Genomic DNA, 22,085 nt, shown 5'->3' with positions numbered 1-22,085 from the left:
TTCCAGTCTATATTATAGTGTCAATTTTCTCTTGAGTTGTCCCCAGTATTCCCGGTGCTGGTGTAAAAAATCATTGAGTGTATTTTCAAGATCTGTTGTTTCTTGTTTGATATCTTGTTCTTTTTCATAAATGCTCCCTCTTATTTTAGAACTATTATCTCCTCTCATGACTCTGGAGATAGGCTATGAGAATCACATTCTGATGATAATAAAAGTGATTCTCTGAGACAGAAGTTATTTGCTTCCCCTGCTCCCTTCACTGTGGTGGGCCCATCAGATCATGGAGGAGTCAGCTCCTCTCTCACCCTCATTACAGCTGAGTCCCTCTTCTCCTGGCTGCTGCACTGTGTGTATGATGAGGTGTGTGTGTGTGTGGGGGGGGGGTTCTGCCCACTGCACTTCTCAGGGTGCTGGGGATGACTAGGACTCCTGGGCTGTGTACCTGTTGCTGAACTTCTCACTGTGGGGCTCTAGGTAACCTCAGGCATCAGGAGAAGTTTTCTGTTTCTCCCACTCAATTACTAAACCTCATGCCTCGTGCTGAGAATAAACCCTCTGGCTGCTATCTGGTCAAGTTCCACAAAATAAACAGAAGTCGATTTACAGGCAGGACGGGTGGGGTCCATCGGAGAGGCAGCGGTTGCTCAGTCTACAAGCACCTCCTGCTCAGTCTCCACTTTGGCCTCACCTGGAACAGGTTTAGCGATGCTCCCACTCCCCAGTGGGTGACTGTGTGTGTTCATTTAGGTTGTGTTTTTCCTCTTCACACATATCCAATTTAAATGTGTCTATTTGGAAATAATTGTAGATTCACAGGAAGTTCCGGAAATAGCACAGATTTCTTCACTCGGTTTCTCCCAATGGTTCCATTACTCACCCATTATAATAAAAAAGGAAGAAGTTGACATGAGTACAATGTGTGTGCACAGTGCTATCATTTTTCTGTCATATGCCCACCAACACAGTCCACAGACTGACCTAGTCCATCACCATGAAGATGTCCCTCATGCTATCTCTTTACAATCACACCCACTTCTCTTCCTAACACCATTCTTCAACCCTGGCAACCAATGATTTCTCCTCTATCTCCAAAATATTGTCATTTTCAGAATGTTCCATGTGACAATGCCTGGTTTCATTTTAAGAATGTGGTTTCAGCCCTCTCTGTTTTGGCTCAGTGAATAGAGCATTAGCCTGTGGACTGAAGGGTCCTGGGTTGGATTCAGGTCAAAGACACATGCCCAAGATGTGGGCTCGTTCCTCAGTAGAGGGCGTGCAGGGGCACCCAATCAATGATTCTTCCTTATTATTGATGTTTCTCTCTCTCTCCCCCTTTCCCTTCCTGTCTGAAATCAATAAAAAAATATTTTTTAAAAAAAGAATGTGATTTCATTTCAGTAGTTAAGGCATCAGTCTATACACCGAAGGGTCACAGGTTTGATTCCCGGTCAAGGGCAGGTACCTGGCTTGCAGGTTTGATCCATGGCCTTGGTCAGAGCCTGTGCAGGAGGCAACCAATCAATGTGTCTCTCTCACACTGATGTTTCTCTCTCTTCTCTCTTTCCTTCCCCTTTCCTTCCACTCTCTGTAAAAACCAAGGCAAAAATATTCTTCAGTGAGGATTAACAATAAAAAGTAATGAATGTGGTTGTGACATCAAACTTGTAGGGTCACATGAGGGGAAGGAAGAAATGGGCTGGAACAAAGGTGTCACCAACCACATCAAGCTGTCCTTCCTCCTGTGGTTGTAAAACTGAAACAGTCCTTGAATCCAGCGGCAGGCTCACTATGGTGGCTGAATTCCTTTCTCTCCTCTTATTTGGTAAGTTTCTTAGGATTGATATATTGGGATTTGAGATAAGGGTGGATTGACTGAGAGATGTGACAAATACAACAAGAGATAACACTGCCTTCTATTCATTGATTGCTTCACACAGGTCAGGACCCATGCTGCAGGCTTTATGGCCACTTACGTATCAAGTGTTTCTCAGGATGGGAATATGTGTATTCCACAGTCATGATGGTGCTCTATGCCTGCACCATCTTTGTATAATTAATAATTTATTGGCCCTGTATCAACTCTTTTTCTTCAAATCAAATGAATGTATTTATTTGAAATAAGGTAGCAAGACTGTAACTAATAATGTAGTCACTTACCCCCCCACCCAAAAAAGGTAACTATAAAAAATAATACAATGGAGAGGTGGAAAATGTTAAGAATTCTAGTCTTTGCTGTTCATTGTCAAGTTTGAGCCCATGGAGGAACACTCTCTTTTTCAGTCAGTGACAGAGGTGTGATACCATACACTAAACTTTTCTCCTTGATTGGAACAAAGAGGCTTAGCCCTGGTGGGTGTTTGGTCAGTGGTTAGAGCATCGGCTGAGCACCAAAGAGCTGCAGTTCGGTTCTCTGTCAAAGGCAGGTACCTGGGTTGTGGGTTAGCTTCCCGCCCTCCAGTTCGGGTGCATGTGGGAGGCAACCAGACATAGATGTCTGTCTGTCTCACTCTCTCCCTCCCTCCCACTGTCTCTGAAAAGCAATGGAAAAAATATCCTCACGTGAGGATTAACAACAAAAAAATGGCTTAGTGCAGTGGTTCTCAACGTGTGGGTTTCGCCCCCTTTGGCAGTCGAATGACCCTTTCACAGGGGTCGCCTAAGACCATCCTGCATATCAGATATTTACATTATGATTCACAACAGTAGCAACATTACAGTTATGAAGTAGCAACGAAAATAATTTTATGGTTGGGTCACAACATGAGGAACTGTAATTAAAGGTCCAGAAGGTTGAGAACCACTGGCTTAGTGTGATCTGAAAGGGAGCCAAGTGTGTGATGCCGTGACCAGGGATATAGAATACTGTCACTGGCTCAGCTGACATCATCCCACAGAGCGCCTGTGCTCCACATTCCACACTGCGGGAAACACCTCTCAGATCCTTTCAAACAGTCCTGTGTGATGGGAACTGTCCACAGTGGTAAGTGAGGACCCAGAGACAGGGGGGGGCGGGTGTCCTGCAGAGAGTGAGCACAAAACTCAAAATGCAAGTCCAGGCCTGTCTTCCTCCTAAGCTTTCCTGTTTCTCTCGGTTTTCACAAGATGTAAAGGGAAACAGGTATGGGGTCTTCAGAACCACAATGTCCTTGGGCCGAGTGAACAGATGCTGGGCTGGGGGATTCTAAGGGCACGACAGGAGCCTGGGTCACCCTGCTAAGTGAACAGCCAATCACAAAGATCACACCGTGTGATTTCCGTCCGGAAATCTATGGAGACAGAAGGTGCATTAGTGGTTGTTTGGGGCAGGGTGGGGGAGGCAGGTGAAGAGGGGAGCGATGGCCCGTGGGCATGGGATGTCATCGTGAGCCCCTGAACATGTTTTAAAGTTGATGTGAAGTTTGCACACATCGGGGAATACAGGAAAGTCACTGAAACATGCACTGTCAGTGGAGATTATATGGTGTGTGAATTGTGAATCAATAACGCTCTTTATGAACGTCCCCTGGTGTGGAGCTGGGGTGCATCTCAGGGTTCTCTCTGTGACAGGAAACCCAGGTTTCCTCGCACAGGAACAGTGTGTGGTTCCTGGCTTGGGTGTGGTCACTGACCTAGGTCCTGATTCTGATATCTATCTGATCACTAGACTCTAGGGGAGCCCTTAGGGCTTTTCTTGATGTGAGAACCTCATCTGAAGAAAGTGCAGGGTTCCATCCCGAGGCCTTCTGGTTGTTTCCAGGAGGTGAGAGAACCCAGCTCATGTTTGGAGCCTCCCTCCTGCACACAGTGGCTGAGCTGCATTTGACATACAGGATGCGGAGTGGGCTGACACCCTTATCTGTACAGAGGAGAATTACTACATCTGCAGCGCTATCTTTATGATCAGAGGCCTTGTATGTATCTTAAGTCTCCTTATTTCCATGGGAATGAATCCTTTTAACCTCCCGACTCCTCCCTTTGGCTCAGGTGCTATTTCTATTGGAAATTCCCTTTCTCCCGCTCCCCCCGCAGAGCACTCCCCATCATCTACAAGTGAGAAAGTATGTCCCTTCCTTCTTTTGTCCCTCAGAGAACTATGTCCCTTTATCAGGTCTTCTGAGAGGGGTCTCCTCTTATCTCTGTGCGGGTGATGTGCAAAGCTGAGATAGAGGAGATGGTCTGTGGCTGGGCAAGTGTAAGAAAGGGTGGCTCAAAGTCTGTATCTCAACAGCCACGTTCCTCCAATCAGGCTGGGCAAAGCCTCAGGCATCAGAGGGACACCCCACTCACGACACCTCCAATGACAGGCTCCCCGTTCCCCATCAGCAGTGTCTTCGGGAGTGTGCGAGGGGCTGGTGTTGAAGAGGCGGGAATTGAGGAGCGTCTCAATGTTGTGGAATCTTGCTTGATACTCAGCCAGAGGAGGTCACATCAAGAGGATTGGGTTCTGCACTTAAAATTGCTTCATGAGGCTTTATGATCGTATCTCCTATTGTCTCAGCTTAATTTACAGGTTAAGCTGGACACATGCCAGTCCTTTTCTCTGCCCTGATCTCCCATCAGCTACAGACAACTCTAGGAGCCTTCACAGTTGGACTCGCTGACACCAACTCGCTCCCATAGGATCTCAATCTCACATCCACAGTTGCTCAGTTTGCCGTGTGCATTTACACAGGCTGCTGTTTGGCACTGGTCTTCCCGCATCTATGCAGCTGTGCTAACATCTGATGTGGTGCTATACTGCCTGCCCAGCACAGTCCGATACCTGGGAGAAATTCTGTTCTGTGGGCTCCACCCACTCTACAGAGCTGGGCAGGGGACAAAGGTCCAGGCTCCCAGGACTTTGATGCTCCGGACACAGGCTCTCTCTCCAGATGCAGCGTCTGAGAGCGTTCAGGTGTCCACAGGTGTCTGCTCTCTCTGTGCTTTTCCTTCATCCATTTTCTGTGGTCGCCCTGACAGGACCTTTCCTTCCAGTGTTTGGCACAGTCACTACCTTGCCTTTTTCATACCATAGATTCAATTTTCTTGCTGTATCCATGTGCTTGTGGAGAAAGCTTGGTGCCTTCTCATTTCCCCCCTCCCCTGAAACACTAAACTGATACCTCATACGGAACAAAGAGAGGAAATTCCCGTTCTTAGCAATACATACTTAACTAAATTCCTGGTTCAGTTAATATGTTCATTACAATGCTATGGCTGTATAGGCATGATATTTTCAAGTAAATTTAACACTCAGACAAAAGTGTGCTACCTCCATTCCACTTAAGGGAGAATAGCTATGAATGGTCTGAGATGGACACAATCACTTTCACTTGGAAGTCTCTCTTTTTTTTTTTAATACTCATCCAAGGATATTTTTCCCATTGATTGTTAGAGGAAGAGTAGAAGAGAGAAGGGAGGGCACAGAGAGGGAGTGAGGGAGGGAGAGAGAGAGAGACAGAGACAGACAGACACAGATGTGAGACATATCACTGGTTGCCTCCTGCACATGATCTGACAGGGGCAGGAGATTGAACCTGCAACTGAGACATGTGTCCTTCACCAGGAATCCAACCTGTGACCCTTTGGTCTGCGGGCTGATGCTCTAACCCAGTGGTTCTCAACCTTCCTAGTGCCGCAACCCTTTAATACAGTTCCTCATGTTGTGGTGACCCCCAACCATAAAATTATTTTTGTTGTTACTTCATAACTGTAATTTTGCTACTGTTATGAATTGTAATGTAAATATCTGATATGCAGGATGTATTTTCATTGTTACAAATTGAACATAATTAAAGCATAGTGATTAATCACAAAAACAGTATGTAATTATATATGCGTTTTCCAATGGTCTTAGGTGACCCCTGTGGAAGGGTCGTTTGACCTCCAAAGGGGTCGCGACCCACAGGTTGAGAACTGCTGCACTAACCATTGAGAAAACCAGCCATGATTCACTTGGAAGTCTCTTTATCCATCAGTTGCTTTTGAGGATGCTTCACATGCCTTGAGCAATGTTTGCCCTGGTTCAGTCATAGCAGCGGTTCCCCTTCTTGGCTACATACTTGTATCACTCAAGGAACAGATGTAAAAACATACAGATATCTGAGCCCCATTTGAAGACTTTTTGAGTTATTCTACTGTGGTTCGGTCTGACCCTGGACTTTTTACTAGCCACCAGGGGAGCCCAATATGCAGGCAAAGTTAAGAACCATTGAGTGAAATATCCTAAAACTACAGCTGTATGGGAGACAGGAAAGAAGGTATGCTTTCTCTTTTCTGGAATATCCATTTGGATTTTTCAAGGTTTGTTTTAGGACACTAAGCAGTAAACTTTGTCCCATTTAGACATCATGTGATGAAACACACAATGGCAAAGATAGGGTCAGAAACCTTTAAAGAAGGCTAAGGTTGTCATAACTAGCACTATCCTACCATAGGGCTTCTCTGCCTCTCAGCCAATTCCTTGCCCCACCAAATGAATGTGAGTCTCTATGGTGTGAGGTTGGGATGGAGTGAAGCTGATGGAAGATAGGAATAGACTGTAAGGTTGCCAACTTTCTACATCCTGGTAAGATCGCTCAACCATTCTTAACTTAGGGCACCTCATCAGTTAGTCAATGTGCTTTCACAGAGGTCCTACTATGGGCCAGGACCTGTGGAACGTTGGGAATAATGTTGTGAACAGCATGGACTCCGTCTTCCACCTGCTCATGGTGACATCTTGCGTCCCCCATGGTATGAAGTACATAGTCTTCCATGAACTCTTAAAAATTTCAAGCATCCCAGCTGTGGTGGCTCAGTGGATTGAGTGTCATCCCATGGACCAAGAGGGCCCAGGTTCATTCCCAGTATGGGCACAAGCCCGAGTTGCGGGCTCAATCCCCAGTAAAGGGTGTGCAGGAGGAAGCCAATCAATGATTCACTCTCCTCATTGATGTTTCTATCTCTCTATCCCTCCCTCTCCTTCCTATCTAAAATCAATAAAAACATATTTTAAAAAAATTGCAAGCAAATGTTATGACTTAATTTATATCACACAAGGCCCCTGGTAGACTTTACTATGCGGGACCTTCTATCACAGATGAAACTGTCGGAAGACACAGGCCTATGTGGTGCTTCAGGTAACAACAAGAGTGAAGACAGGGTTACACCCAGTCACCAAGCTTCCCTGATCTTTCTCATGATTACAGTCTCCCACACAAGACTGAGAGATCTAGAAAACATAACACAGACCCTAATAGAAATGGTAACACAAAGAGTGGTTCAGGACAGAAGATTTGTGGAATTGTGTGGAACCAGGAAAGATCTTGGAGCCCTGGGAGGTGAGGGCAGCTTGGAAAACCTCTGGGAGGTCGGACGGAGGACCTTGGAAAGAGCAGAGTCCAGTGTGAGAAAAAGGAGAAATCCCAAATGCATGACTGTCATCACGAGCCTTTGAGATGGTCCCTCAGGGATGAGGGCAGAGTGATGACGTGGGCTCCATGACGGTGCTTCTGTCTCATGGATGATTCCTTTGCAGGGCTGTGTGCTGGCCAAGACCTAAGAAGAGATGGTGAGTGTTTCTAAAGGAAAGCCTTCCTTCTCCTTCACTCCAAATTCCCCTCATCCCTTCTCTTTCTTCAGAACAGCAGGTGAGTAAATCAAATCCAGCCTGGACTCCGCTTCCTTCCAGGGTCATTTCCCAGGCCCTCCATCTGTGCCTGGCCCAGCTCCGTGCCTCCTGCCAACAGTGATGTGACACTGCAATGCTCCACTCCTGCCGGGGAGGTCGACTTCAGGGACATCAAGTTTGTTCTCAGAAAGAACAATGCTTCTTTCAAGTTCTCTCCTGATTCCCCAGGGGGCTTGGCAGAGTTTCACCTCAGGGATGTAAAACTCAGTGACGCTGGAGAGTACACCTGTGAATACTACAGGACAGGGAGGCCCACCAGAAGGTCACCGCCCAGTGACGTCCTTCTACTCCTGGTGACAGGTGAGGACGGGTGCTCAGAATGACACACCATCTCCCTAGGACAGGGATGACGAGGGACCCAGAGAATGAGAGAGAAGCAAGGGTCTCACCTCCAGTGTAGATGGGAGGTGAGATGGAGAAGGACAGGAACAGAGCTGGGGACCCTGCCCTCATCCAGGGCTTGTAGGAGGGACATCTCCTTCCTGGAGTCAGAGCAGAAAGAGGGTGAGGCCAGGTGTCTGTCACTTCCCACACTCCCTGGGTACCGTGCCAGGACAACAAGCCTGAGCGGGGACCCAAGGCTTCTGCCCATGACTTCTGAGCTTCCTTCTCTTACAGGATTTTTACCTAAACCTTCCCTTCATGCCCGCCCAGGGCGGAAGGTGACTGCAGGAGGAAACGTGACTCTGCAGTGCCAGAAGCCCAGTCATGTGACAGAACCTCACATGTTTGCTCTACTGAAGAAAGGAACCTCAACACCCATACAGCTCCAGAGTGCAGTAGGAATGGAGACAGACTTCTTCCTTCCAAGTGTGACAGGCAGTGACACTGGGGCCTACAGCTGTGTGTACCACCAACCAAGGGCTCCTTTCTGGGCCTCAGAGCCCAGTGATCACCTTTCGATCTGGGTGACAGGTAAGGTTTCTGCAAGATTTTGAGAACTTGGATTCCCAGTTGGGCCACGTGCCTGGGTTGTGGTCCGATCCCCAGTAGAGGGCTTGTGGAAGGCGGCTGGGCGATGGTTCTCTCTTATCACCCATGTGTCTACCTCTCTCACTCTCTTTCCCTTCCTCACTGAAATAAAAATATATATATATATATTAAAAAAAGAACTTTAAAAAGGGATGTCATCTTCTGCTTCTCACTTCCTAATTTCCACTCCCTTGCCCTTCTTTGTTCTGAATTCTTAATTTCTCATGCTGTTCTTCACAATTACCAGCCCTGCCATTATCACCATTCCTCCCACCATTCTCTCCATCTCATAAAGTTTTGGTCGCTTTTAACAAGAGTATTACCCAGAATTCTCCTTTGTTCTCAGAATGTGGCATTCCACAGCCTCCTGCTTGATGGTGATGATGCAATGTGTTGTGTTTTTTTAAAAATCTCCTGATACTTATGGCAAAATTATCTGTGGTTACCTTGTTTCCTGCTATGGCACACTTTGTGTTAGCTCTGTATGCTGCATTTTCTGCTGCTGAATCTTCTAAAGTGGTCGGTGAATGTCTTATAATTGATCGAGGTCCATATGGCCAGCCCTGAGAGGTGCCCAGAGCTCCCCGGTTCCTGGGAAGCAGGGTCGTTACCCATTTCGCCCCATGGATCCTGCCTTCAGGGAACATTGTCGGTGATGGGTTTAGACATGAACTTTGCCCGAGTTGGGATGGGTGCGATGGGGGATGTAAATGCAGACTTCTCTTCAGGAAGGAGGACCAATGACAAGATTGAGCCACTCGTGACTGCAGCTAAACACATGACGTCATGATGCTTAGCTACTAAGATCACTGAGCTCGCTGCTGGTGTAAGTTTTGTGCTGTGAGGACTGGTGTTGATGCAGCTGCTGAATTTCAGTGCTGACAGGCAACTCTGATTCTCTGTGCATCTTGCACACAAATTCCTAACAAAAGGAGGGAGGAGGGGAAAAGGAAATGCAGGGAGGTGGAAATGAGATGAAAGCAAATAAATGAGAAAGGTAAGGCAGAGAAAATATAAAAAGATGACACACTAGTACAACTCTCCTAACACTCCCCATTTGGTTCCCAGTGATTAGAACTATAATGTAGTACAGCTGAGCACTGCCCAGGACACACATGGGGGCACGTGAAGGTCACCTCCGCTAGAACCATTGAGAAGCAGGGACATCAGTGGGGATCCTCTTCTCCCTTTCAGATGCCCCTGGTGCCACATCAACAGATTACACCACGGGTAACCTCATCCGACTGGGACTGTCTGCCCTAATTACGGTTCTTATGGTGGCTTTCCTGGTGGAAGCCTGGTGGAGCCAGAGGAGGTCTCCACGTGGGTCCAGGTAAAACACTGAACACTTCTCTCTGTCATGGGCTGTTGGAGTGATACGAGGGTCCCCTCCAAACCCACCCATTGCGATTTATGTTTCGCATTATGGCGCAGATGGAATGTTCCTCATCCGGTGTGACCGTTCTGTTCATTGTAAGGACATTTAATATCTCTTTTCCTTTCCTTTCAAACAGCAATTAAAGTGCCAATCGTTGTGGAAGAAGCAGAGCAGCAGGTACTATCCACAATTCCTACTGAAACCTCCCTGTATGGAGAGGCTGGGGAGAGGGATGCTTCTTCCTGGCTGAGAACCTGTTTTGGAGGCTGTGAGAATCCATATTCTTCCTTCTGGTTCCTCCCTGGGTCCCAGGTCCCACCTCCTCTACCCACAGGTCCCCCAGCTGCCCCGGAGTTGGGAGGGGGAGATGATGAGTACCTGGTCCAGCAGGACCTGCTGTGTTAACAGCTGGGAAACCTACCTTCCCAGCCAGCCCAGGACAAGACGCTGACTTCCTTCTTCCTGTGCGCTTCACCGGGCCCGATGGCAGGACTGAGCGGACTCACCTAACACACTTTGGATGACTTGGCAAATACTTAAAACTTCAGCTTCTGACCGGGTAGCAAGTAGTTTCATGTGTAGGAACTGTTCTTCCTTGAAAACTGGGGGAAAGATGGGTTCCTATATAGTATTTATTAATGTTTCCCTTCCACTCTATCTTCTGCTCTGACCAGCAGTTTGGTCAAATGTTGAAACTACTGTATTTATCATGTCTTTTAAATTTTATTTCATATATTCTCATAATTTTACCTAATTTGGGAGAATTCCAGTCTATATTATAGTATCAATTTTCTCTTGAGTTGTCCCCAGTATTCCCGGTGCTGGTGTAAAAAATCATTGAGTGTATTTTCAAGATCTGTTGTTTCTTGTTTGATATCTTGTTCTTTTTCATAAATGCTCCCTCTTATTTTAGAACTATTATCTCCTCTCTCATAACTCCGGAGATAGGCTATGAAAATCACATTCTGATGATAATAAAAGTGATTCTCTGAGACGGAAGTTATTTGCTTCCCCTGCTCCCTTCACTGTGGTGGGCCCATCAGATCATGGAGGAGTCAGCTCCTCTCTCACCCTCATTACAGCTGAGTCCCTCTTCTCCTGGCTGCTGCACTATGTGTATGATGAGGTGTGTGTGTGGCGGGGGGGTGGGGGGGGAGGAGTTCTTCCCACTGCACTTCTCAGGGTGCTGGGGATGACTAGGACTCCTGGGCTGTGTACCTGTTGCTGAACTTCTCACTGTGGGGCTCTAGGTAACCTCAGGCATCAGGAGAAGTTTTCTGTTTCTCCCACTCAATTACTAAACCTCATGCCTCGTGCTGAGAATAAACCCTCTGGCTGCTATCTGGTCAAGTGCCATAAAATAAACAGAAGTCTGGATTTACAGGCAGGACGGGTGGGGTCCATCGGAGAGGCAGCGGTTGCTCAGTCTACAAGCACCTCCTGCTCAGTCTCCACTTTGGCCTCACCTGGAACAGGTTTAGCGATGCTCCCACTCCCCAATGGGTGACTGTGCATGTTCATTTAGGTTGTGTTTTTCCTCTTCACACATATCCAATTTAAATGTGTCTATTTGGAAATAATTGTAGATTCACAGGAAGTTCCGGAAATAGCACAGATTTCTTCACTCGGTTTCTCCCAATGGTTCCATTACTCACCCATTATAATAAAAAAGGAAGAAGTTGACATGAGTACAATGTGTGTGCACAGTGCTATCATTTTTCTGTCATATGCCCACCAACACAGTCCACAGACTGACCTAGTCCATCACCATGAAGCTAATCCTCATGCTATCTCTTTACAATCACACTCACTTCTCTTCCTAACACCATTCTTCAACCCTGGCAACCAATGATTTCTCCTCTATCTCCAAAATATTGTCATTTTCAGAATGTTCCATGTGACAATGCCTGGTTTCATTTTAAGAATGTGGTTTCAGCCCTCTCTGTATTGGCTCAGTGAATAGAGCATTAGCCTGTGGACTGAAGGGTCCTGGGTTGGATTCAGGTCAAGGACACATGCCCAAGATGTGGGCTCGATCCTCAGTAGAGGGCGTGCAGGGGCCCCCAATCAATGATTCTCCCTTATTATTGATGTTTCTCTCTCTCTCCCCCTTTCCCTTCCTGTCTGAAATCAATAAAAAATGTATTTTTAAAAAAGAATGTGATTTCATTTCAGTAGTTAAGGCATCAGTCTATACACCAAAGGGTCACAGGTTTGATTCCCGGTCAAGGGCAGGTACCTGGCTTGCAGGTTTGATCCATGGCCTCTGTCAGGGCCTGTGCAGGAGGCAACCAATCAATGTGTCTCTCTCACACTGATGTTTCTCTCTCTTCTCTCTTCCCCTCCCCTTTCCTTCCACTCTCTCTAAAAACCAAGGCAAAAATATTCTTCAGTGAGGATTAACAATAAAAAGTAATGAATGTGGTTGTGACATCAAACTTGTGGGGTCACATGAGGGGAAGGAAGAAATGGGCTGGAACAAAGAAGCCACCACCCACATCAAGCTGTCCTTCCTCCTGGGGTTGTAAAACTCAAACAGTCCTTGAATCCAGTGGCAGGCTCAGTATGGTGGCTGAATTCCTTTCTCTCCTCTTATTTGGTAAGTTTCTTAGGATTGATATATTGGGATTCGAGATAAGGGTGGATTGACTGAGAGATGTGATGAATACAACAGAGATAACACTGCCTTCTATTTATTGATTGCTTCACACATGTCAGGACCCATGCTGCAGGCTTTATGGCCACTTATGAATCAAGTGTTTCTCAGTATAGGAATATGTGTATTCCACAGTCATGATCGTGCTCTATGTCTAACCACCTTCATGTAATTAATAATTTATTGGCCCTGTGTCAACTCTTTTTCTTCATATCAAATGAATGTATTTATTTGAAATAATGTAGCAAGACTGTAACCAATAATGTAGTCACTTACCAAAAAAAGAAAGGTTACTATAAAAAACAATACAATGGAGAGGTGGAAAATGTTAAGAATTCTAGTCTTTGCTGTTCATTGTCAAGTTTGATCCCATGGAGGAACACTTTCTTTTTTAGGCAGTGTCAGAAGTGTGATTCCATACACTAACCTTTTCTCCTTGATTGGAACAAAGGGGTTTAGCCCTAGTGGGTGTTTGGTCAGTGGTTAGAGCATCGGCCTGAGCACCAAAGAGCTGCAGTTCGGTTCTGTCAAAGGCAGGTACCTGGGTTGTGGGTTAGCTTCCCGCCCTCCAGTTCAGGTGCATGTAGGAGACAACCAGTCGATGTGCCTCTCACATAGATGTTTCTCTGTCTCACTCTCTCCCTCCCTCCCACTGTCTCTGAAAAGCAATGGAAAAAATATCCTCACGTGAGGATTAACAACAAAAAAATGGCTTAGTGCAGTGGTTCTCAACCTGTAGGTCGCGCCCCCTTTGGCGGTCGAACGACCCTTTCACAGGGGTCGCCTAAGACCATCCTGCATATCAGATATTTACATTATGATTCACAACAGTAGCAACATTACAGTTATGAAGTAGCAACGAAAATAATTTTATGGTTGGGTCACAACATGAGGAACTGTATTTAAAGGGCCAGAAGGTTGAGAACCACTGGCTTAGTGTGATCTGAAAGGGAGCGAAGTGTGTGATGTCGTGACCAGGGCTATAGAATAATGTCACTGGCTTAGCTGACATCATCCCACAGAGCGCCTGTGCTCCGCATTCCACACTGCGGGAAACACCTCTCAGATCCTTTCAAACAATCCTGTGTGATGGGAACTGTCCACAGTGGTAGGTGAGGACCTGGAGACTGAAAGTGGGGTGTCCTACAGTGAGCAGAAAACTCAAAATGCAAGTCCAGGCCTGTCTTCCTCCTAAGCTTTATCGTTTCTCTTGGTTTTCACAAAATGTAAAGGGAAACAGGTATGGGGTCTTCAGAACCGCAATGTCCTTGGGCTGAGTGAACAGATGCTGGGCTGGGGAATTCTAAGGGCACGACAGGAGCCTGGGTCACCCTGCTAAGTGAACAGCCAATCACAAAGATTATACCGTGTGATTTCCGTCCAGAAATCTATGGAGACAGAAGGTGCATTAGTGGTTGTTTGGGGCAGGGGTGGGGGAGGTAGGAGAAGAGGGGAGCGATAGCCTGAGGGCATGGGATGTCATCGTGAGGCCCTGAACATGTTTTAAAGTTGATGTGAAGTTTGCACACATCTGGGAATACAGGAAAGCCACTGAAACATGCACTGTCAATGGAGACTATATGGTGTGTGAACTGTGAATCAATAACGCTCTTTATTAACGTCCCCTGGTGTGGAGCTGGGGTGCATCTCAGGGTGTCTCTCTGTGACAAGAAACCCAAGTTTCCTCGCACAGGAACAGTGTGTGGTTCCTGGCTTGGGTGTGGTCACTGACCTAGGTCCTGATTCTGATATCTGTCTGATCACTAGACTCTAGGGGAGCCCTTAAGGCTTTCTTGATGTGAGAACCTCATCTGAAGGAAGTGTAGGGTTCCATCCCGAGGCCTTCTGGTTGTTTCCAGGAGGTGAGAGAATCCAGCTCACGTTTGGAGCCTCTCTCCTGCACACAGTGGCTGAGCTGCATTTGACATACAGGATGCGGGCTGGGCTGACACCATTATCTGTACAGAGGAGAATTACTACATCTGCAGCGCTATCTTTATGATCAGAGGCCTTGTATGTATCTTAAGTCTCTTTATTTCCATGGGAATGAACCCTTTTAACCTCCCATCTCCTCCCTTTGGCTCAGGTGCTATTTCTATTGGAAATTCCCTTTCTCCCGCTCCCCCCGCAGAGCACTCCCCATCATCTACAAGTGAGAAAGTATGTCCCTCCCGTCTTTTGTCCCTCAGAGAACTATGTCCCTTTATCAGGTCTTCTGAGAGGGGTCTCCTCTTATCTCTGTGTGGGTGATGTGCAAAGCTGAGATAGAGGAGATGGTCTGTGGCTGGGCAAGTGTAAGAAAGGGTGGCTCAAAGTCTGTATCTCAACCACCATGTTCCTCCAATCAGGCTGGGCAAAGCCTCAGGCATCAGAGGACACCCCACTCACAACACCTCCAATTACAGGCTCCCCGTTCCCCATCAGCAGTGTCTTTGAGAGTTTGCGAGGGGCTGGTGTTGAAGAGGTGGGACTTGAGGAGCATTTCAATGTTTTGGAATCTTGCTTGATACTCAGCCAGAGGATGTCACATCAAGAGGATTGGGTCCTGCACTTAAAATTGCTTCATAAGGCTTTATGATCGTATCTCTTATCATCTCAGCTTAATTTACAGGTTAAGCTGGACACACCCCAGTCCTTTTCTCTGCCCTGATCTCCCAACAGCTACGGACTTCACGAGCCTTCACAGTCGGACTCGCTGACACCAACTCGCTCCCATAGGATCTCAATCTCACATCCACAGTTGCTCAGTTTGCCGTGTGCATTTACACAGGCTGCTGTTTGGCACTGGTCTTCCCGCATCTATGCAGCTGTGCTAACATCTGATGTGGTGCTATACTGCCCGCCCAGCACAGTCCGATACCTGGGAGAGGTTCTGTTCTGTGGGCTCCACCCACTCTACAGAGCTGGGCAGGGGACAAAGGTCCAGGCTCCCAGGACTCTGATGCTCCGGACACCGGCTCTCTCTCCAGATGCAGCGACTGAGAGCGTTCAGGCGTCCACAGGTGTCTGCTCTGTCTGCGCTTTTCCTTCATCCATTTTCTGTGGTTGCCCTGACTGGACCTTTCCTTCCAGTGTTTGGCACAGGCACTACCTTGCCTTTTGCATACCATAGATTCAATTTTCTTGCTGTATCCATGTGCTTGTGGAGAAAGCCTGGGGCCTTCTCATTTCCCCTCCCCTGAAACACTAAACTGATGCTTCATATGGAACAAAGAGAGGAAATTCCCGGTCTCAGCAATACATACTTAACTAAATTCCTGGTTCAGTTAATATGTTCATTACAATGCTATGGCTGTATAGGCATGATATTTTCAGGTAAATTTAACACTCAGACAAAAGTGTGCTACCTCCACTGCACTTAAGGGAGAATAGCTATGAATGGTCTGAGATGGACACAATCACTTTCACTTGGAAGTCTCTCTTTTTTTTTAATACTCATCCAAGGATATTTTTCCCATTGATTGTTAGAGGAAGAGTAGAAGAGAGAAGGGAGGGCACAGAGAGGGAGTGAGGGAGGGAGAGAGAGAGAGACAGAGACAGACAGACACAGATGTGGGACACATCACTGGTTGCCTCCTGTACATGATCTGACAGGGGCAGGAGATTGAACCTGCAACTGAGACATGTGTCCTTCACCAGGAATCCAACCTGTGACCCTTTGGTCTGCGGGCTGATGCTCTAACCCAGTGGTTCTCAACCTTCCTAATGCCGCAACCCTTTAATACAGTTCCTCATGTTGTGGTGACCCCCAACCATAAAATTATTTTTGTTGTTACTTCATAACTGTAATTTTGCTACTGTTATGAATTGTAATGTAAATATCTGATATGCAGGATGTATTTTCATTGTTACAAATTGAACATAATTAAAGCATAGTGATTAATCACAAAAACAGTATGTAATTATATATGCGTTTTTCCAACGGTCTTAGGCGACCACTGTGGAAGGGTCGTTTGACCCCCAAAGGGGTCTCGACCCACAGGTTGAGAACTGCTGCACTAACCATTGAGAAAACCAGCCATGATTCTCTGGGAAGTCTCTTTATCCATCAGTTGCTTTTGAGGATGCTTCACATGCCTTGAGCAATGTTTGCCCTAGTTCAGTCATAGCAGCGGTTCCCCTTCTTGGCTACATACTTGTATCACTCAAGGAACAGATGTTAAAAAGTACAGATGCCTGAGCCCCATTTGAAGACTTTTTGACTTATTCTACTGTGGTTCGGTCTGACCCTGGACTTTTTATTAGCCACCAGGGGAGCCCAACATGCAGACAAAGTTAAGAACCATTGAGTGAAATATCCTACAAATACAGCTGTATGGGAGACAGGAAAGAAGGTATGCTTTCTCTTTTCTGGAATATCCATTTGGATTTTTCAAGGTTTGTTTTAGGACACTAAGCAGTAAACTTTGTCCCATTTAGACATCATGTGATGAAACACACAATGGCAAAGATAGGGTCAGAAACCTTTAAAGAAGGCTAAGGTTGTCACAACTGGCACTATCCTACCATAGGGCTTCTCTGCCTCTCAGCCAATTCCTTGCCCCACCAAATGAATGTGAGTCTCTATGGTGTGAGGTTGGGATGGAGTAAAGCTGATGGAAGATAGGAATAGACTATAAGGTTGCCAACTTTCTACATCCTGGTAAGATCTCTCAACCATTCTTAACTTAGGGCACCTCATCAGTCAGTCAATGTGCTTTCACAGAGGTCCTACTATGGGCCAGGACATGTGGAACGTTGGGAATAATGTTGTGAACAGCATGGACTCCGTCTTCCACCTGCTCATGGTGACATCTTGCGTCCCCCATGGTATGAAGTACATAGTCTTCCATGAACTCTTAAAAATTTCAAGCATCCCAGCTGTGGTGGCTCAGTGGATTGAGTGTCATCCCATGGACCAAGAGGGCCCAGGTTCATTCCTAGTCTGGGCACAAGCCCGAGTTGCGGGCTCGATCCCCAGTAAAGGGTGTGCAGGAGGAAGCCAATCAATGATTCACTCTCCTCATTAATGTTTCTATCTCTCTATCCCTCCCTCTCCTTCCTATCTAAAATCAATAAAAACATATTTTTTAAAAATTGTAAGCAAATGTTATGAGTTAATTTATATCACACAAGGCCCCTGGTAGACTTTACTATGCGGGATCTTCTATCACAGATGAAACTGTCGGAAGACACAGGCCTATGTGGTGCTTCAGGTAACAACAAGAGTGAAGACAGGGTTACACCCAGTCACCAAGCTTCCCTGATCTTTCTCATGATTATAGTCTCCCACACAAGACTGAGAGATCTAAAAAACATAACACAGACCCTAATAGAAATGGTAACACAAAGAGTGGTTCAGGACAGAAGATCTGTGGAATTGTGTGGAACCAGGAAAGATCTTGGAGCCCTGGGAGGTGAGGGCAGCTTGGAAAACCTCTGGGAGGTCGGACGGAGGACCTTGGAAAGAGCAGAGTCCAGTGTAAGAAAAAGGAGAAATCCCAAATGCATGACTGTCATCAGAAGCCTCTGAGATGGTCCCTCAGGGATGAGGGCAGAGTGATGTGGGCTCCATGTAGGTGCTTCTGTCTCATGGACGATTCCTTTGCAGGGCTGTGTGCTGGCCAAGACCTAAGAAGAGATGGTGAGTGTTTCTAAAGGAAAGCCTTCCTTCTCCTTCACTCCAAATTCCCCTCATCCCTTCTCTTTCTTCAGAACAGCAGGTGAGTAAATCAAATCCAGCCTGGACTCCGCTTCCTTCCAGGGTCATTTCCCAGGCCCTCCATCTGTGCCTGGCCCAGCTCCGTGCCTCCTGCCAACAGTGATGTGACACTGCGATGCTCCACTCCTGCTGAGGAGGTCGACTTCAGGGACATCAAGTTTGTTCTCAGAAAGAACAATGCTTCTTTCAAGTTCTCTCCTGATTCCCCAGGGGGCCTGGCAGAGTTTCACCTCAGTGATGTAAAACTCAGTGACGCTGGAGAGTACACCTGTGACTACAGGACAGGGAGCCCCACCAGAAGGTCACCGCCCAGTGACGTCCTTCTACTACTGGTGACAGGTGAGGACGGGTGCTCAGAATGACACACCATCTCCCTAGGACAGGGATGACGAGGGACCCAGAGAATGAGAGAGGAGCAAGGGTCTCACCTCCAGTGTAGATGGGAGGTGAGATGGAGAAGGACAGGAACAGAGCTGGGGACCCTGCCCTCATCCAGGGCTTGTAGGAGGCACATCTCCTTCCTGGAGTCAGAGCAGAAAGAGGGTGAGGCCAGGTGTCTGTCACTTCCCACACTCCCTGGGTACCATGCCAGGACAACAAGCCTGAGCGGGGACCCAAGGCTTCTGCCCATGACTTCTGAGCTTCCTTCTCTTACAGGATTTTTACCTAAACCTTCCCTTCATGCCCGCCCAGGGCGGAAGGTGACTGCAGGAGAAAACGTGACTCTGCAGTGCCAGAAGCCCAGTCATGTGACAGAACCTCACATGTTTGCTCTACTGAAGAAAGGAACCTCAACACCCATAAGGCTCCAGAGTGCAGTAGGAATGGAGACAGACTTCTTCCTTCCAAGTGTGACAGGCAGTGACACTGGGGCCTACAGCTGTGTGTACCACCAACCAAGGGCTCCTTTCTGGGCCTCAGAGCCCAGTGATCACCTTTCGATCTGGGTGACAGGTAAGGTTTCTGCAAGATTTTGAGAACTTGGATTCCCAGTTGGGCCACGTGCCTGGGTTGTGGTCCGATCCCCAGTAGAGGGCTTGTGGAAGGCGGCAGAGCGATGGTTCTCTCTTATCACCCATGTGTCTACTTCTCTCACTCTCTTTCCCTTCCTCACTGAAATAAAAATATATATATATATATATTTAAAAAAGAACTTTAAAAAGGGATGTCATCTTCTGCTTCTCACTTCCTAATTTCCACTCCCTTGCCCTTCTTTGTTCTGAATTCTTAATTTCTCATGCTGTTCTTCACAATTACCAGCCCTGCCATTATCACCATTCCTCCCACCATTCTCTCCATCTCATAAAGTTTTGGTCGCTTTTAACAAGAGTATTACCCAGAATTCTCCTTTGTTCTCAGAATGTGGCATTCCACAGCCTCCTGCTTGATGGTGATGATGCAATGTGTTGTGTTTTTTTAAAAATCTCCTGATACTTATGGCAAAATTATCTGTGGTTACCTTGTTTCCTGCTATGGCACACTTTGTGTTAGCTCTGTATGCTGCATTTTCTGCTGCTGAATCTTCTAAAGTGGTCGGTGAATGTCTTATAATTGATCGAGGTCCATATGGCCAGCCCTGAGAGGTGCCCAGAGCTCCCCGGTTCCTGGGAAGCAGGGTCGTTACCCATTTCGCCCCATGGATCCTGCCTTCAGGGAACATTGTCGGTGATGGGTTTAGACATGAACTTTGCCCGAGTTGGGATGGGTGCGATGGGTGCGATGGGGGATGTAAATGCAGACTTCTCTTCAGGAAGGAGGACCAATGACAAGATTGAGCCACTCGTGACTGCAGCTAAACACATGACGTCATGATGCTTAGCTACTAAGTTCACTGAGCTCGCTGCTGGTGTAAGTTTTGTGCTGTGAGGACTGGTGTTGATGCAGCTGCTGAATTTCAGTGCTGACAGGCAACTCTGATTCTCTGTGCATCTTGCACACAAATTCCTAACAAAAGGAGGGAGGAGGGGAAAAGGAAATGCAGGGAGGTGGAAATGAGATGAAAGCAAATAAATGAGAAAGGTAAGGCAGAGAAAATATAAAAAGATGACACACTAGTACAACTCTCCTAACACTCCCCATTTGGTTCCCAGTGATTAGAACTATAATGTAGTACAGCTGAGCACTGCCCAGGACACACATGGGGGCACGTGAAGGTCACCTCCGCTAGAACCATTGAGAAGCAGGGACATCAGTGGGGATCCTCTTCTCCCTTTCAGATGCCCCTGGTGCCACATCAATAGATTACACCACGGGTAACCTCATCCGACTGGGACTGTCTGCCCTAATTACGGTTCTTATGGTGGCTTTCCTGGTGGAAGCCTGGTGGAGCCAGAGGAGGTCTCCAAGTGGGTCCAGGTAAAACACTGAACACTTCTCTCTGTCATGGGCTGTTGGAGTGATACGAGGGTCCCCTCCAAACCCACCCATTGCGATTTATGTTTCGCATTATGGCGCAGATGGAATGTTCCTCATCCGGTGTGACCGTTCTGTTCATTGTAAGGACATTTAATATCTCTTTTCCTTTCCTTTCAAACAGCAATTAAAGTGCCAATCGTTGTGGAAGAAGCAGAGGAGCAGGTACTATCCACAATTCCTACTGAAACCTCCCTGTATGGAGAGGCTGGGGAGAGGGATGCTTCTTCCTGGCTGAGAACCTGTTTTGGAGGCTGCGAGAATCCATATTCTTCCTTTTGGTTCCTCCCTGGGTCCCAGGCCCCACCTCGTGTACCCACAGGTCCCCCAGCTGCCCCGGAGTTGGGAGGGGGAGATGATGTTACCTGGTCCAGCAGGACCTGCTGAGTCTTTACAGCTGGGAAACCTACCTTCCCAGCCAGCCCAGGACAAGACGCTGACTTCCTTCTTCCTGTGCGCTTCACCGGGGCCCTATGGCAGGACTGAGCGGACTCACCTAACACATTTTGGAGGACTTGACAAATACTTAAAACTTCAGCATCTGACCGGGTAGCAAGTAGTTTCATGTGTGGGAACTGTTCTTCCTTGAAAACTGGGGAAAGATGGGTTCCTATATAGTATTTATTAGTGCTTCCCTTCCACTCTATCTTCTGCTCTTACCAGCAGCTGGTCAAATGTTGAAACTACTGTATTTATCATGTCTTTTAAATTTTATTTCATATATTCTCATAATTTTACCTAATTCAGGAGAATTCCAGTCTATATTATAGTGTCAATTTGCTCTTGAGTTGTCCCAGTATTCCTGGTTCTGGTGTAAAAAGTCATTGAGTATATTTTCATTTTCAAGATCTGTTGTTTCTTGTTTGATATCTTGTTCATTTTCATAAATGCTCCCTCTTATTTTAGAACTATTATCTCCTCTCTCATAACTCCGGACATAGGCTATGAAAATCACATTCTGATGATAATAAAAGTGATTCTCTGAGACAGAAGTTATTTGCTTCCCCTGCTCCCTTCACTGTGTTGGGCCCATCAGATCATGGAGGAGTCAGCTCCTCTCTCACCCTCATTACAGCTGAGTCCCTCTTCTCCTGGCTGCTGCACTGTGTGTACCATGAGGTGTGTGTGTGGGGGGGGGGGGGGAGTTCTGCCCACTGCACTTCTCAGGGTGCTGGGGATGACTAGGACAACTTCTGGGCTGTGTACCTGTTGCTGAACTTCTCACTGTGGGGCTCTAGGTAACCTCAGGCATCAGGAGAAGTTTTCTGTTTCTCCACTCAATAACTAAAACTCATGCCTCGTGCTGAGAATAAAGCCTCTGGCTGCTATCTGGTCA

At 46.9% G+C, this 22,085-nt stretch overlaps 2 long non-coding RNA genes across 2 annotated transcripts; both read left to right on the top strand.

The window, feature by feature from the left end:
* Positions 1-9,822: 9,822 nt before the first annotated feature.
* LOC106695502 lies at positions 9,823-10,540 on the top strand. The gene is made up of 3 exons (XR_002827509.1): positions 9,823-9,935; positions 10,117-10,157; positions 10,410-10,540. It is a non-coding gene; the product is annotated as an uncharacterized LOC106695502 (long non-coding RNA).
* A 10,039-nt stretch (positions 10,541-20,579) lies between these two features.
* On the top strand, positions 20,580-21,689 carry LOC106695503. The gene is made up of 3 exons (XR_001346578.2): positions 20,580-20,692; positions 20,874-20,914; positions 21,168-21,689. It is a non-coding gene; the product is annotated as an uncharacterized LOC106695503 (long non-coding RNA).
* Positions 21,690-22,085: the final 396 nt, after the last annotated feature.

This window comes from Myotis lucifugus, unplaced genomic scaffold (assembly GCF_000147115.1).
Source record: "Myotis lucifugus unplaced genomic scaffold, Myoluc2.0 scaffold_1459, whole genome shotgun sequence".
In the NCBI taxonomy this organism is placed as follows: Eukaryota; Metazoa; Chordata; class Mammalia; order Chiroptera; family Vespertilionidae; genus Myotis; species Myotis lucifugus.
The sequence above is the reverse complement of the archived record's forward strand: the minus strand, read 5'-3'. Positions and strand labels throughout refer to the sequence as shown.